This window comes from Dioscorea cayenensis, chromosome 16 (assembly GCF_009730915.1).
Source record: "Dioscorea cayenensis subsp. rotundata cultivar TDr96_F1 chromosome 16, TDr96_F1_v2_PseudoChromosome.rev07_lg8_w22 25.fasta, whole genome shotgun sequence".
In the NCBI taxonomy this organism is placed as follows: domain Eukaryota; kingdom Viridiplantae; phylum Streptophyta; class Magnoliopsida; order Dioscoreales; family Dioscoreaceae; genus Dioscorea; species Dioscorea cayenensis.
The window spans coordinates 11,887,139-11,902,058 of record NC_052486.1 but is presented as its reverse complement, the minus strand read 5'-3'; the positions used below and the strand labels follow the sequence as shown (position 1 = coordinate 11,902,058).

Below are 14,920 nucleotides of genomic sequence, written 5' to 3'. Positions count from 1 at the left end.
TGCTCTTTTACTTGTTGTTTTTACTTTTGAGAATTGAATCATTGTCACACATATCACTATTCATCTTTCACATAGCTAAGAAGAGAATTAAGTGTTTTTATTCCTTACTCCCTGTGGATACGATACCCGCTCATCCGGAATTATTACTTCGACAAACCCGTGCACTTGGGGGATATACGCAAGGGGACCTTGTAAAGTTTTTAGCGCCATTGCCGGGTAGTGGACATTTAAAGATACTTTGTATTTTGTTTTCTTAGCTATTTCACCATACATTCTATTTCATATCTTCTTATTCTATCATCGTTCTGATTTCTTTTTCTTTCTTTTTCGATGCAGCTCCAGGTTATGACCCGAGGGAACCCCTCAATATTGATTGAAGGAGATCCCAAACGGAACGTACACTCAGAAGAAAAGGGAAAGAGCCTGTGCAAGAACAGTCTAATCTAGCTGATTTAGAAGTGGAAGAATCTGAAAACATGGCAGAACAGAATGAGCAACAACGGACATTTTCCGATTATGCCAATCCTTGAGTGTTGGGGACCCAATCGAGTATTGTGCGTCCCCCGATTACAACTCAGAACTTCGAGCTGAAGCCGGCATTCATCTACATGTTACAGCAATCCGCCCAGTTTAATGGTTTGGCAGATGAGGATCCAAACAGTCATATACAGAGTTTTCTTGAGGTGTGTGATATGCTGAAGATAAATGGGGTGACGGATGATGCCATCAAGTTGCGAGCCTTTCCATTTTCCCTAAAGGGGAGAGCAAAGCAGTGGCTACACTCATTACCTAGAGCATAAATTACCACATGGGAGAAAATAGTAGAAGCTTTTCTTGCCCGTTATTTCCCTCCCGGAAAATCCGTGAAGCTTAGGAATAAGATCTCATCCTTTGTTCAGTTGGAATTGGAGTCTCTATTTGAGACATGGGAAAGGTTCAAGGAGCTCCTGAGATAATGCCCGCAACACGGATTTCCAGAGTGGATGATTGTTCAGACCTTTTACAACGGTTTGAACCCGAGTACAAGGCAACTCTTGGATGCGGCTGCAGGAGGTACCTTAGGTAGTAAGACCCCCGATGAGGCCCGTCAGTTAATTGAAGAAATGGGGTTAAACAGCTACCAATGGAATGCTAGGGTGAAGAAAAAGGTGGCCAGTCTCCATGAGATAGATGCAGTAACTTCATTGGCGGCTCAAGTGGAAAATTTGAGTAAGAAGTTAGATCTTCTAACTTCAAATAGAGTAGCGGCCGTGACGAATTACAACGGGTATGGTGGAGGGCATGCTCCATCCGATTGCCCGATCTCTATTGGTGATGCATCTTCGGTTGAGAACGTCGATTTTGTAGGTAATGGCATGAGACCTCAAGGAAACCCAAATAGCAATACCTATAATCCAGGTTGGAAGAATCATCAAAATTTCTCACGGAGCAATCAGGGTCCACCAAAGGCCATGGGGCCACCAGGTTTCCAGCCACAACAATAAGCCCCGCATATGGAAAACAGAGTTTCAGGTTTGGAAACCCGAATAAATGATTTGGAGAAGGCCTTGACTAGATTTGTGCAATCTGCAAATACAAGGTTTGAATCAGTTGAGGCCACACTTCGCAACCACACCACCTCTTTATATAACCTTGAAAATCAGGTGGGGTAAATTGTGAAGTCTCTCTCTGAAAGGCCACATGGAAGCTTGCCAAGCAATACAGAGACCAACCCTAGAGAGCAGGTGAAGGCGATCACTTTGAGAAGTGGTCATGAGGTTGAAGGTAAGCATCCGAGTGAGATGCCAAAAGAACACGCAGTCGAGGTTATAGAGGTCAAAGACGGGATGAACAGTACAAGAAGTTCCTGAGTTTGTTCAAGCAACTGCACATCAATATTCCTTTTGTTGAGGCATTGGGCCAAATGCCTAAGTATACAAAGTTCTTGAAAGACTTATTGACCAACAAGAGGAAGTTGGAGGAAAGTGCTTCGGTGATTCTAGATGCTTCATGCTCGGCGGTGTTGCAAAGGAACATGCCAAGCAAGAAGAAAGACCCGAGAAGCTTCATCATTCCGTGTAGCATTGGCAATATGGGTGAAGAAATGGCATTGGCGGACTTAGGGGCCAGCATCAACGTCATGCCATACACCTTCTTTCGAAAGTTAAGCTTGGGTGAACCTAGGCCCACTCAGATGACTTTGCAATTGGCAGACCGAACTGTGAGACATCCGAGGGGTATCATCAAAGATGTACTTGTCAAGGTGGACAAGTATATATTTCCTGTAGACTTTGTGGTGCTAGACGTCGATGAGGATGCGGATATACCCTTGATAGTTGGGAGGCCATTCTTACGGACTTCCAAGGCATTGATTGACATGGATAGCGGAGAGCTAACTTTGAGAGTTGGAGATGACAAGCTCACATACTGCCTTGCTGAAGCCATGCGGCATTCTCTTGATTTTGATGACACTTTATATTTTCTAGACACTACTGATGAGATTATTGATGAATACATGCATGAAATGTTCAATCCAGACCCGTACGAGGGTTTGTTCGACCAAGAGGAGGATTATGAAGAAGTCATGGTGCTTGGTTCGACGAAAGAAGTCCCATCTACCCCGGGGAACTTGAAGAAGGTGCTTCGGAAAATGAAGAGGGCTAGGAGACGCCACCGGAAATGTTCCAAGGCTATTGGAGACGTACGTGAACCGAAAAAGTTGGATGAACCATTGCTAGGTGGCCCTAAGCCTGATAATACACCCTCTACCTTCAAGAGATTGTGCTCATCATGCTTCCAAGTCATGGGTAAGAGGGCAACATTCATCTATGAGCCCTCGTGAGGTAAGACAAGGTACGTCAAGCTTAGTGACGTTAAACAAGCGCTTCTTGGGAGACAACCCAAGCGTTTCCGGTTTTTCTTAGTCGAATAATGTAGTATTTTGCATGTATAAATTGTTGAGTGTTGGTGTCTTGATTTTTCGATGCTTGTGCTATGATTTTATTTGAGGTTTTGAGTATTCATCATGTGTTTTCATGTTGATTTGGCGAAGTTGGGTCGTTTGAGCTTTATTTCATGTTTTTCACTGGTAAAACTTGCTTAATAGGGCAGGCTCTGAGTGTGTAAACATGTTCAGAAATTTCCTGTAGAGCCTGCATGTTTTTCTAAGGCATCCAGGGAAACGAACGGCCGTGTGTTATTTCCGCACGCCCGTGGACTTACACTATGAGCTCATCCAGAGAAGGCGCAAGGGCGTGCGGTTGTCCCTGTGAACGACCATGCGAATATCGCACGCCCGTGGGTAGTTTTCGCATGGGCGTCTGATTTTTTGCAGAGTTTGGCAGATTATCCTGAGAGCACATAGGGGCGTGAACTCGTCCATGTGGGTGACCTTGTGAATTTTGCATGGGCGTGGATAATTTCCACACGCCCGTGCGAATCTTTGCAGGGGAGCTCTCTCCATCCCGAGAAGGCACAGGGACGTGCGTTTGCCCCTGTCAAGTGGACCTGTGAATGTCCACGCACGTGTGGCATTTCCGCACGAGCGTGCGGAACACTTAGGAATTTTCTCGGATGTCTAGAGAAGCCACAGGGTTGTACAGCTGCTCCTGTGGGTCGGGCGCACGGGCGTGGGTATTTTTCGCACGCCCGTGCGAGAGCGTTCAGAGGAATGGGTTTTACCGAGAGCACACAGGGGCGTGCAACTGCCCCTGTGTGGTTCTTTTATGGAGGCGCATGGGCGTGGGTAATTTCTGCATGCCCGTGAAGATGCACAGAACGCCAAGAGGCACGATATCTTTTTAAAGGATAGCCGTTCCTCTTCTTCTTCACATCCTCCGTTAATGTGGGAGAACTCTCACATCATATCCTGACCCCTTAGCGCCGATTTGGTAGGATTTTTACGAGGTTTTCCGGCCGAATCTAAATTATCTCATCTCAACTCAGCGGTAAGCCCTATTCTTGATTATCTTTGTAAATTCATGATTTTCTTCGATGAATCTAGTTAATAATGCTTTGTTTCTTCATTTAGAATGGTTATTCATGTTTAGAATGGAGTTAGAAGTAATTGTACGTTGTATTTTTGGATTTTTGGGGCGGGGCCGTGCGATTTTCACGCCCAGGGGATCTACACGAGCGTGTGGAAATTCCGCACGACCGTGTGGATTTCTGCAGTATTTGTTAATTAACTTGTTTGATCAATTGCCTTTCAAATTTTTGCAGATTATGGTACCTCGGTCGAAGAAACAAGCTGATAAGCGTCCGTGTGAGCCATCTCCCGAACCCGAGAGTATGAGTTTTACCATTCCTGAGCATAAGGCGAGGTTCGAGCGGTTGTCTATCCTCAGATTTGGCCAGACCAGGATCCCTCACGTTAGCACAATTAGGGAGATTCAGTTAGCTGAGGATATGGCAGACGAGATCGAGGGTATGCTTATAGTTGGTAGCTGGGACCATTTACTATCGATCAGAGACCCGGCCATCCGCACACTAACGCTCGAGGTGTTAGCCTCGTTCGAGTTCGATCGCTCATACTCCAGTTTCGACAACATTGGTACTATTTAGTTCAGAGCCCTCGGGCAGCATCATAGCTTGAGTATGACTCAGTTTGCGATCTTGATGGAGTTATATGATGCGGCTTATACTGAGACAGAGGAGTATGAGCAGCTGCCACCAGATTATCCTGGGAGTTTGACTCCACAACATGCGTACACCGTATTATATGGGCAGGGGCAGTGATAAGTGCTTGTGCGATATGAATGCAAAGCATTCATTCCTTATGTTGAGCATTACTTTTCTCAGGTTTTTACACTAATATGTGTGCTTTTATGTTACTTTCGTGCAGGTAGAGTTGTGAGGCTAAGTATGAAGTAAAGAAGCCAATGTGGATTACAATGCACCGATTTTAGAGGAAATCTTGGTAAGGTTCGAATGCGAAGACATAGGTCAATGTGAGATGCTAGAGTGTGTGCCAACCTCCTGGTATTCGAGTTTGGCACATCCATTTGGAGGGGCACAAAGGCAGTCACACTCGAGCATTCCGACTTATGCACATAGAACAAGAGCTCCACCAACGTTCCTATCATTGAAGAAGCAAGTGATCCACGACGTGAACGTGTGCCCGTTTGCGTTACTCCGATGATAGTATGGATTCGGGAAGCTATTCAGGCCGGATACTGTAGCAGAGCAATGTAGCAACCCTGCAGTAAGTACTGTAGCAGCATTGTTCACAGCCGGCCGAGAAAACAGGAGTTCAGAGAATCCACACAGGCGTGTGGAAATTATCCACGCCCGTGTGGAAATTGCGCACGCGACCGCGAAGCATCCACGCCCGTGTAGTCGCCCGATTCTAGCCCTATTTAAAGCCGAATCAGCCCCGATTTTAGTATTCTTTTCTCCATCTTCTCCGCAACATGAGAGAGGGCTTTGGCTAGGGTTTTGAGGGGTATTGGCTAGGTTTTTGGAGAAGTTCTACGGCTCCAACATCGCGCGTCGTTTGGAAGAAGGTTATTGGGAGAGCTTTCGTCGGCACCGATCCGGTGAGGTGTATCCTAGGCCGGACAAAGGATCCCTTGTGACGAGTTGAAGACTCTCCACAAGACCATCGACATTACTATTGAGGGGGTTTTTTTATGGATTCATTGCTTTTACATTCTATTTCTTTGATTGTACTTAGCTCCATGGAGAGCTAAACCCCTAGTGGGTACTTGGGTATTTGTGAACCCTAGTATGTATTTGTTTTATTGAATCTCTTTATTATGCTTTCAATTAATTGATGTTTATTGTGAGTTCCAACCTTGAATTCTTGATTGTGTGAATACTCCCATAGAGTGACATTAGAGTTTAGAGTTCTTGTTGGTAACCTTGTGAGTGAGTGACACACCACGAGTGTTAGACAAAGCCATGTTGGAGAGGGTTGATAGGCTGAGTCGAGAGGTACAGGAGCGTCCCCTTTCCCCTCTGACGTGATAGATTCCACCTCCGTTCCTCGAGTTCTTTACGGTCATAATAGAGTGAATGGTCGAAGGGATGAACTTTCGCTGGGGCTTAGTTGCGCGTGCAACGGAGTGAAGCGTTGAGGTGATTTTAGTATCTAGGGCTCAATTGTGGTTAGGGACCTTCCACCTGGACCAAAGGGTTAGGTCTATAATTAGGAAGAGATTTATCACTTGGAATCCCTAGAACTCATTGCAACTCTATACGAGTGTGAGATGTTGAGATTGTTCGATTTCTCCTCTGGGACATGTATAGAGTTAGGCATAGTTGAACTTAGATTTGGGACTATGTAATTAAGGATTTCCGTGACTCACCATTGCATTGATTAAGAAGCATAATAGACGGTTCTTGTACTTGAAACAATTATCCTAGGCGGAACATTATCCGGGTACCCCATCTTTATCGATTGCCTTTTCCCCTTCTTTACTTTTGCTCTCTTATTTGTTGTTTTTATTGTTGAGAACTGAATCATTGTCACACTCATCATCATTGATCTTTCACATAGCTAAAAATTGAATTAAGTGTTTTTATTCCCTACTCCCTGTGGACTGGATACCCACTCACCCAGGATTATTACTTCGACAAACCCGTGCACTTGCGGGATATACGCAAGGGGACCTTGTCAAGTTTAGAGATACTTTGCACTTTGTTTTCTTAGCTATTTCACCATACATTCTATTTCATATTTTCTTATTCTCTCATCATTCTTATTTCTTTTTCTTTCTTTTTGGGTGCAGCTCAAGGTTATGACCCGAGGGAATCCCTCAATATTGATTGAAGGGGATCCCGAGATTGAACGTACACTTAGAAGAAAAAGGAAAGAGCCTATGCAAGAATAGTCTAATCCAGCCGATTTAGAAGCAGAAGAATCTAAAAACATGGCAGAAAAGAATGAACAACAGCAAACATTATCCGATTATGCCAGACCTTCAGTGTTTGGGACACAATCGAGTATTGTGCGTCCCCCGATTACAGCTCAGAACTTTGAGTTGAAGCCGGCATTCATCCACATGTTGTAGCAGTCCGCACAATTCAATGGTTTGACCGATGAAGATCCAAATAGTCACATAGAAAGCTTCCTCGAGGTGTGTGATATGCTAAAGATAAATGGGGTTACGGATGATGACATCAAATTGAGAGCCTTCCCATTTTCCCTAAAGGAGAGAGCGAAGCAGTGGCTGCACTCGTTACCTACAGCGTCAATTACCACATGGGAGGAGATGGTGGAAGCTTTTCTAGCTCGTTATTTCCCTCCTGGAAAATCAGCAAAGCTTAGGAATGAGATCACATCCCTTGTTCAGTTGGAATTGGAGTCTCTATTTGAGACATGGGAAAGGTTAAAGGGACTCCTGAGGAAGTACCCGCAACAGGGATTCCCGGAGTGGATGATTGTTCAAACCTTTTACAATGGTTTGAACCTGAGTACAAGGCAACTCTTGGATGCGGCAGCAGGAGGTACCTTAGGTAGGAAGACCCCGATGAGGCCTGTCAGCTGATTGAAGAAATGGGGTTAAACAGCTACCAATGGAATGCTAGGGAGAAGAAAAAGGTGGCCGGTCTCCATGAGATAGATGCTGTAACTTCATTGGCTGCTCAAGTGGAAAATTTGAGTAAGAAGTTAGATTTTCTAACTTCAAATAGAGTGACGGTCGTGACCAATTGTACCGAGTGTGGTGGAGGACATGCTCCCTTCGATTGCCCGATCTCTATCGGTGATGTTTTTTCAGTGGAGAATGTTGATTTTGTAGGTAATGGCATGAGACCTCACGGAAACCCATATAGCAATACCTACAATGCGGGTTGGAAGAACCATCCCTATTTTTCATATAGTAATCAGGGTCCACAAAAGGCCATGGGACCACCGGGTTTCCAACAACAACAACAAGCCCCTTAGGTGGAAAACAGAGTCTCAGGTTTGGAAACCCGAATGACGGACTTAGAGAAGCACTTGGCTAGATTTGTGCAATCTGCAAATAGAAGATTTGAATGAGTCGAGGCTACACTTCGCAACCACACCGCCTCTTTGCATAACCTTGAAAACCAGGTGGGTCAAATTGTGAAGTGTCTCTCTGAAAGGCCACATGGAAGTTTACCAAGCAACACAGAAACCAACCCCAGAGAGCATGTGAAGGCGATCACTTTGAGAAGTGGTCGTGAGGTTGAAGGTAGGCTTCCGAGTGAGAAGCCAAAAGAACATGCACCCGAGGTTATAGAGGTTGAAGAGGGGACAATCAAAGAGAAAGATGTGGCACCCCCACCTTTCAAGCCAAGAATCCCTTATCCCTATAGATTGAAAAATGACCAAGGGGATGAACAGTACAAGAAGTTCCTGAGTTTATTCAAGCAACTCCACATCAATATTCCTTTTGTTGAGGCATTGGCCAAAATGCCCAAGTATGTGAAGTTCTTGAAAGACTTGAAACAATTATCCTAGGCGGAACATTATCTGGGTACCCCATTTTTATCGATTTCCTTTTCCCCTTCTTTACTTTTGCTCTCTTATTTGTTGCTTTTATTGTTGAGAACTGAATCATCATCACACTCATCATCATTGATCTTTCATATAGCTAAGAATCGAATTAAGTATTTTTATTCCTTACTCCCTGTGGATTCGATACCCGCTCACCCGGGATTATTACTTCGACAAACCCGTTCACTTGCGGGATATACGCAAGGGGACCTTGTTAGGCAGTATGAGCCTAGGGTTTCGAAGGCCAGTTGCCTTTCTCGCCCTAGCTACAGATACATTCACGCTATTCTGAGTAGACCAGTGAGCGGGCGAGGCGACAGTACTGGTGTGTTTAGTCGACAAGAGCTTTTATATCTATACTCGATGGTGCGGCGTACACCGATACACTTAGGGCATATCTTGGCAGAGTACATACGACACCAGGGGCAGCATGCTAGACTTGGAGTAATTTTCTCAGGCCCCTATATCACGAGATTAGTCGTTGGTATGGGATTACTTGACTCGATTAGAGGGGATGAGAAAGTGACTATACATGCTCCCTTGGGCATGGAAACACTGAGATTGATGGGGATGGTACGGAGAGTTCAAACAGGGGTTTACGCCTTAGTTCTATCGACTCCAGAGACAACTGTAGACGAGGGTGATGAGGCCGGAGCATCTCAGCCTGCTCCCGAGCCTCAGCCAGCACCGATGGAGACTGAGGCACCCCAATGACAGAGGATGCGCCCCCCGTACGTATGTGTTCACCATCTCGAGCCCATGATCGCTTTGAGAGGCTCGAGAGTGCTTTAGGAGTGATACAGACAGAGGTCATTGAGGCCCGAGAAGAGATTGCCGACATCAGGGCCACGTAGGCTGCTCAGTACACAGAGTTCATGGCACGTTTTGACGCACTATAGCTGATCTTAGAGCGAGGCATTGCCTCATCATTTGTCTTGCGACCGAGGACTCCTCAGGCCCCTTCGGCATTTCCAGCATCTTCCCATCACCTATACCAGCACTGGTGGACCAACCATGTACTTCCTCACCACCAGCACCAGCAGAGGCCCCAGAGCGCGACACCGACATTTGATATTATTTCCATTTCTTTACTTTTATGCACTTTTATTTTGGACTTGTTCACTCAGAAATATATTTTCATTTTGCATCTTGAGTTGTATTCCTTGTTCTATCTTTTATATACTCGAGTTATTTTGCTTTTATTGAGCTTCACTCAACCCCCTCGTGTATGCATGGAGATGGTCTTGTCCCCTCGTATATACATGCTCACATAGCCAATGGCGGTTCACCTTAGTTGCATTGATTGGATTCTTGAGTTTAGAAGAATTTTCAACATTGAATGTCTTCATGCTCTAGTTTTATTTGAATTTCTAGGAATTTTTGCTCGATTTACATTCGTTGCACTAGTCACTCTTTAAACTCTTTGGAAACTCATACTCGATGTTAAAGGGACAAGTTATAGTTGTTTCTTGTGTTAAAAAAAATGAAAAAATGAAATTGAAAAGAAGGAACAAAATAGTTTTCTTGTTTATTTTGCATTTTGGGTGGAAAGAGCTACCACCTATGAAGTATGAAAGCTACTCTCATAAGTCAGATAGTAGTTATGCCCTAATGAGAGAAAGAGCTATCTCATTGGATGAGTGAAAGCTACCACTCCGGTAGAAAGAGCTACCACCTCGAAAGTGTGAAAGCCACCTTAGCGGCCGCTTGGGAAAGGGTTACCTTAGAGAATGTGTGAAGCTACTACCCTCTTCGAAATTGGTGTTGTTTTCTTGTCGTCGATAAATAAGTCCCTTGTACTTAGAGCCTTGAGGAGTATACTTTGGGTTGACTTGAGTGAGTACACACACTTTCATGATTTCCGGTTTGTTGTCCTTTTTGATTCAAGTTTTGCTAGAGCTTCAATTTTCTATGTTTAGTGTTGAAGTTTCCCTTACTTGTAGAATGCTCTCTTTGCATACTTTGGTGAACCTAAGGCCAAGCACTTCCAATATTTCCTTCATCTATGCACAAAATGTTTAATTTTTGGAGGATAAGCAAAAGCTTACGTGTGGGAGAGTTTGATAAGTGCTTGTGCAATATGAATGAGAAGTATTCTTTCCTTATGTTAAGCATTACATTTCTCGGGTGTTTACACTAATATGTGTGTTTTTATGTTACTTTTATGCAGGTAGGGTTGTGAGGCCGATTATGAAGGAAAGAAGCTAATGTGGATCATAATGCACCGATTTTGGAAGAAATCTTGCTAAGGTTAAAACTCGAAGACATAAGTCGGGTGTGAGAAGCTAGAGTATGTGCCAACCTCCTCGTATTTGAGTGAGCATAACCATTTGGAGGGGCACAAGGGCAGTCTTACTCAAGCATTCACGACGTGAACGTGTGCCCGTTTGCGTTACCTCGATGAAAGTATGGATTCGGGAAGTATTTCAGGCCGGATACTGTAGCAGAGCAATGCAGTGAAGTACTGTAGTAGCACTGTTCACAGCCGGCTGAGAAAGCTGCAGAATAGAGAATCTACACGGGCGTGTGGAATTTCCACATGCCCGTGTGAAAAATCCACATGGACGTCCACAGGGGCGTGTGGAACCCCTGATTCCAGCCCTATTTAAAGCCGATTCAGCCTCGATTTCAGCATTCTTTTCTCCATCTTTTCCGCAACTTGAGAGAGGGCTTCGGCTAGGGTTTTGAGAGGTATTGGCTAGGGTTTTGGAGAGGTTCTAAGGCTTTGACATCGTCATCTCTTTGGAAGAAGGTTGGTAGGGGAGCTTCCGTCGAGGTGTATCCTATACCGGACAAGGGGATCTTTGGACGACGAGTAGAGGACTTTCCACAAGATCATCGACACGACTATCGAGGGGGTTTTCTATGGATTCATTGTTTTTACATTCTATTTCTTTGATTGTACTTAGATCCATGGAGAGCTAAACCCCTAGTGGGTACTTTGGTATTTGTGAAACCTAGGATGTATTCATTTCTTTGAATCTCTTTATTATGCTTTCAATTAATTGATGTTTATTGTGAGTTCCAACCTTGAATGCTTGATTGTGTGAATACTCCCCTAGAGTGACACTAGGGTTGAGAGTTCTTGTTGGTAACCTTGTGAGTGAGTGACACACCACGAGTGTTAGACAAAGCTAGGTTGGAGAGGGTTGAGAGGGTGAGTCGAGATGTACAGGAGCGTCCCCTTTCCCCTCCGATGTGTTACATTCTACCTCCGTTCCTCGAGTTCTTTGCGGCCACAATAGAGTGAATGGTCTAAGGGATGACCTTCCGGTGGGGCTTAGTTGTGGTTGCAACAGAGTAAAGCGCAGAAGTGATCTTAGTATCAAAGGCATAATTGTGGTTAGGGACCTTCCACCTGGACCAAAGGGTTAGGTCTACAATTAGGAAGAGATTTATCACTTAGAATCCCTAGAACTTATTGCAATTCTATGCGAGTGCGAGGTTGAGAGGTTATTCAATCTCTCCTCCAGGACATGTATAGAGTTGGGCATAGTTGACCTTAGATTTGGGACTATCTAATTAAGGATTTCCACGATTCACTTGCATTGATTAGGAAGCATAATAGATGGTTCTTACACTTGAAATGATTGTCTTACCGTCTCATTTACTTGTGCTCTCTTACTTGTTGTTTTTACTTTTGAGAATTGAATCATTGTCACACATATCACTATTCATCTTTCACATAGCTAAGAAGTGAATTAAGTGTTTTTATTCCCTACTCCCTGTGTATACGATACTCACTTATCCGGGATTATTACTTCGACAAACCCGTGCACTTGCGGGATATACGCAAGGGGACCTTGTCAGATTTGAATGCAAATAGCTTTAGTGGATAAGACAAGCCTTTGTTTTTTTGCACCCAGCACCAGTGAAGAGAAAACGAGAATTGAAAAAAGAAAGTGGGTATTGATCTTCTCTTTTTTTTTTTTTTAACTTAAGATTGCTTGTTATGTCTGAAAACTAACCTTTCTATTTGTGTTAATAGTTTATGAATAGATGCAAAGTATCATATAATAACGAAGAGATGTAAGTTGTTATATATAAATGAGTAGATATCTTTCTTTTTTAAATGACAAATAACAGATAAAATGCACACTTTTGATAATTAAAATATCTTTTATATAGATTAGATATTCAAATTTGAACAATATGATAATAATAATTTTATTAATAACCTAATTATTATAAAATTTTCTAACAATCCCCTACTTGTTCAAAATTGAATTTCTATTCTATAGAAGATCAAATAGCATGCTTCTGAATAAAATAATGTATCTTTCGATTTGAACATTATTTTAGTATAATAACACAAAGTGTAATCAAAATCCTCTAGTAGAATGAAGCTTTGAACTAGTTATTTCTTGTGATAACACCGGTATTCTTAAACACATAACCATTGTATCCTTTTGTTCCAATAAAACGACTTGCTTAGCACTTATTATGGCCATGTGCTATCAATTTTCATGAACTTTTATGAAAGGAACTCTTTAACTTTCAATTGAAGTGGCACCACTTCTAAGTTCACATAGGTGAAATTCTTCCAGTGTCTTTGTCACTTTTAAAACACTTGTTCCCAAAACTGAATTTCATTATGAGTTTTAATACTCAACCCTTAGAATAGTGACAATAAGTACTTTTATCACAATTTGGCCAATCAAATTTAAGTACGTAAGCATCCATTAATTAATGACTTGTTTTTACCCTTTGAACCTAAGATTTACTCATTTCATAATTTTTGTTAAGGTTGCCATCATTGGTGCATTAATCTAGGAGTTTTAAGCCCATCATTTTAGATGTTGATTTTACTTAATCTCTTGTAAGAGGTTTAGTGAAAGGATCAGCCAAATTCTTATAAGATTTCAATTTGAGGGAGGTAATTCCATCTTTAATTAATTTCCTCACATAATCATGTATTAAACTCATATGTCAAGACTTTCCATTATAAACATAACTATATGCTTGACAGAAACTTATGGTGTGGTACCCTATCCAGATTTTTGACCTTTAGCCTCTTTTTTTGATTTTGTGCATGCATTAGGGGTAAAATAGTTATTTTGCACTAGTGGCATCCTTGCATGAGTGCACAGTAGGTTGTGTGAAAACCAGGCGAAAACCAAGGGCAAAACGGTGTTTTGGACTCATTTCTTTTCATTTTTAATTAGTAAGGGCATTTTGGTAATTTCCATTTTCTTAAAAAAAATGAAAATCTGAAAATTTGAAAGGATAAGAAGCAACGTGGCTTCTTTGTTTCTCATTCCTTTCTTATCTTCTTGTTTTCATTCTTTTTCTTCATTTAGGCCGATCACCAAATTTTGAAAAAAAGAATTCGTCCACGAGCTTTTTCTTCGAATCAAAGCCTAAAAATCATTCCTCCCAAGCTCTTAAGTGTGGTAAGGCTTCGATCCAAGGTTTTTCCTTCGTATTTTCTTCGTATTTCATCATTTTTGAAATTCTCAAAAATCCTAGAAATAAACCTTGGTTTGAGTTGTTTTTGGGCTCAAATCGAAGCCAATGTTGTTGATATTCATTTGTGTGTATGCTTGTAAAAATATTTTGTGTTTTGGTGTTGTAAATCGATGAGAAACCATTGAAAACAAAGGCGGTTCCACTGTAGCAGATTTGTGGCGCTGCAGCAAATCCCGAAATTACTGTAGCACAAAAAAAACCTTGGCCTTTTCTTGTCTTTCATTGGTCCAAATCGAAGCCCTTCTTCATTGGAATTCTTCGTAACTTGTTTTACTTTGATTTGAGGTCGTTTGGGTCCAAAATGACATCGTTTCCCCTAAAACCCTAGAGTTACATGTTCGACATGTAACCTAGCATTCACATGCATTTTAGTTTCTATTCTTGTGTTCATTTGTTCTTGGATTCCTTGTTTTACTCTAGGTGGCAAAGCTTCCTCCTAGGGGAAGGAAATTGCCAACCTGTGAGCGCTCTGATGCGAGACCACTGGTTCAGTGAGTGGTTTAATTATTAATTACATAGATTTAATAAGACTATTATAGTAGTTCTTTATATGATATAAATTTGATGATAAATACAATTTCGCTTGATGATATATATATATAGATATTTTGACAATGGAGTTATTTGGCAAAAATGATTATAGTATATTTATAAATACTTATATTGAAAGAAACATGTTTACATGTAAATGTATTTTACATGCAAATGGAATATGGATTGATGTATATTTCTGTATTTAAACATCGTATGCTTGATTCCTCGAGTTGGAATTGGAAAGAATTGCATTGTGGCATTTGGATTTTTATGGTGACATGGACTTTAGTTCGCTAATGTAGTGGGGGGGTCCCACAATCTGGCCTAATGGGACGCGGCATGGTCAACCATGAGTTTACCCTGGTCAAGAGGTGCGCGGAGCCATTGACACGGGGTCTTTCTATGTGAGAAACCCGGCGTCATCACACGGGAATCTAAGTGGCCAACACCAAGGAAGGAAGTATTGTGAATTTT

General features: G+C 42.4%; 2 non-coding genes across 2 annotated transcripts; both read right to left on the bottom strand.

Annotated features, from left to right (window-relative positions):
* Nucleotides 1-866: 866 nt before the first annotated feature.
* On the bottom strand, nt 867-973 carry LOC120279884. The gene has a single exon (XR_005542184.1). It is a non-coding gene; the product is annotated as a small nucleolar RNA R71 (small nucleolar RNA).
* A 6,268-nt stretch (nt 974-7,241) lies between these two features.
* On the bottom strand, nt 7,242-7,348 carry LOC120279854. The gene has a single exon (XR_005542155.1). It is a non-coding gene; the product is annotated as a small nucleolar RNA R71 (small nucleolar RNA).
* Nucleotides 7,349-14,920: the final 7,572 nt, after the last annotated feature.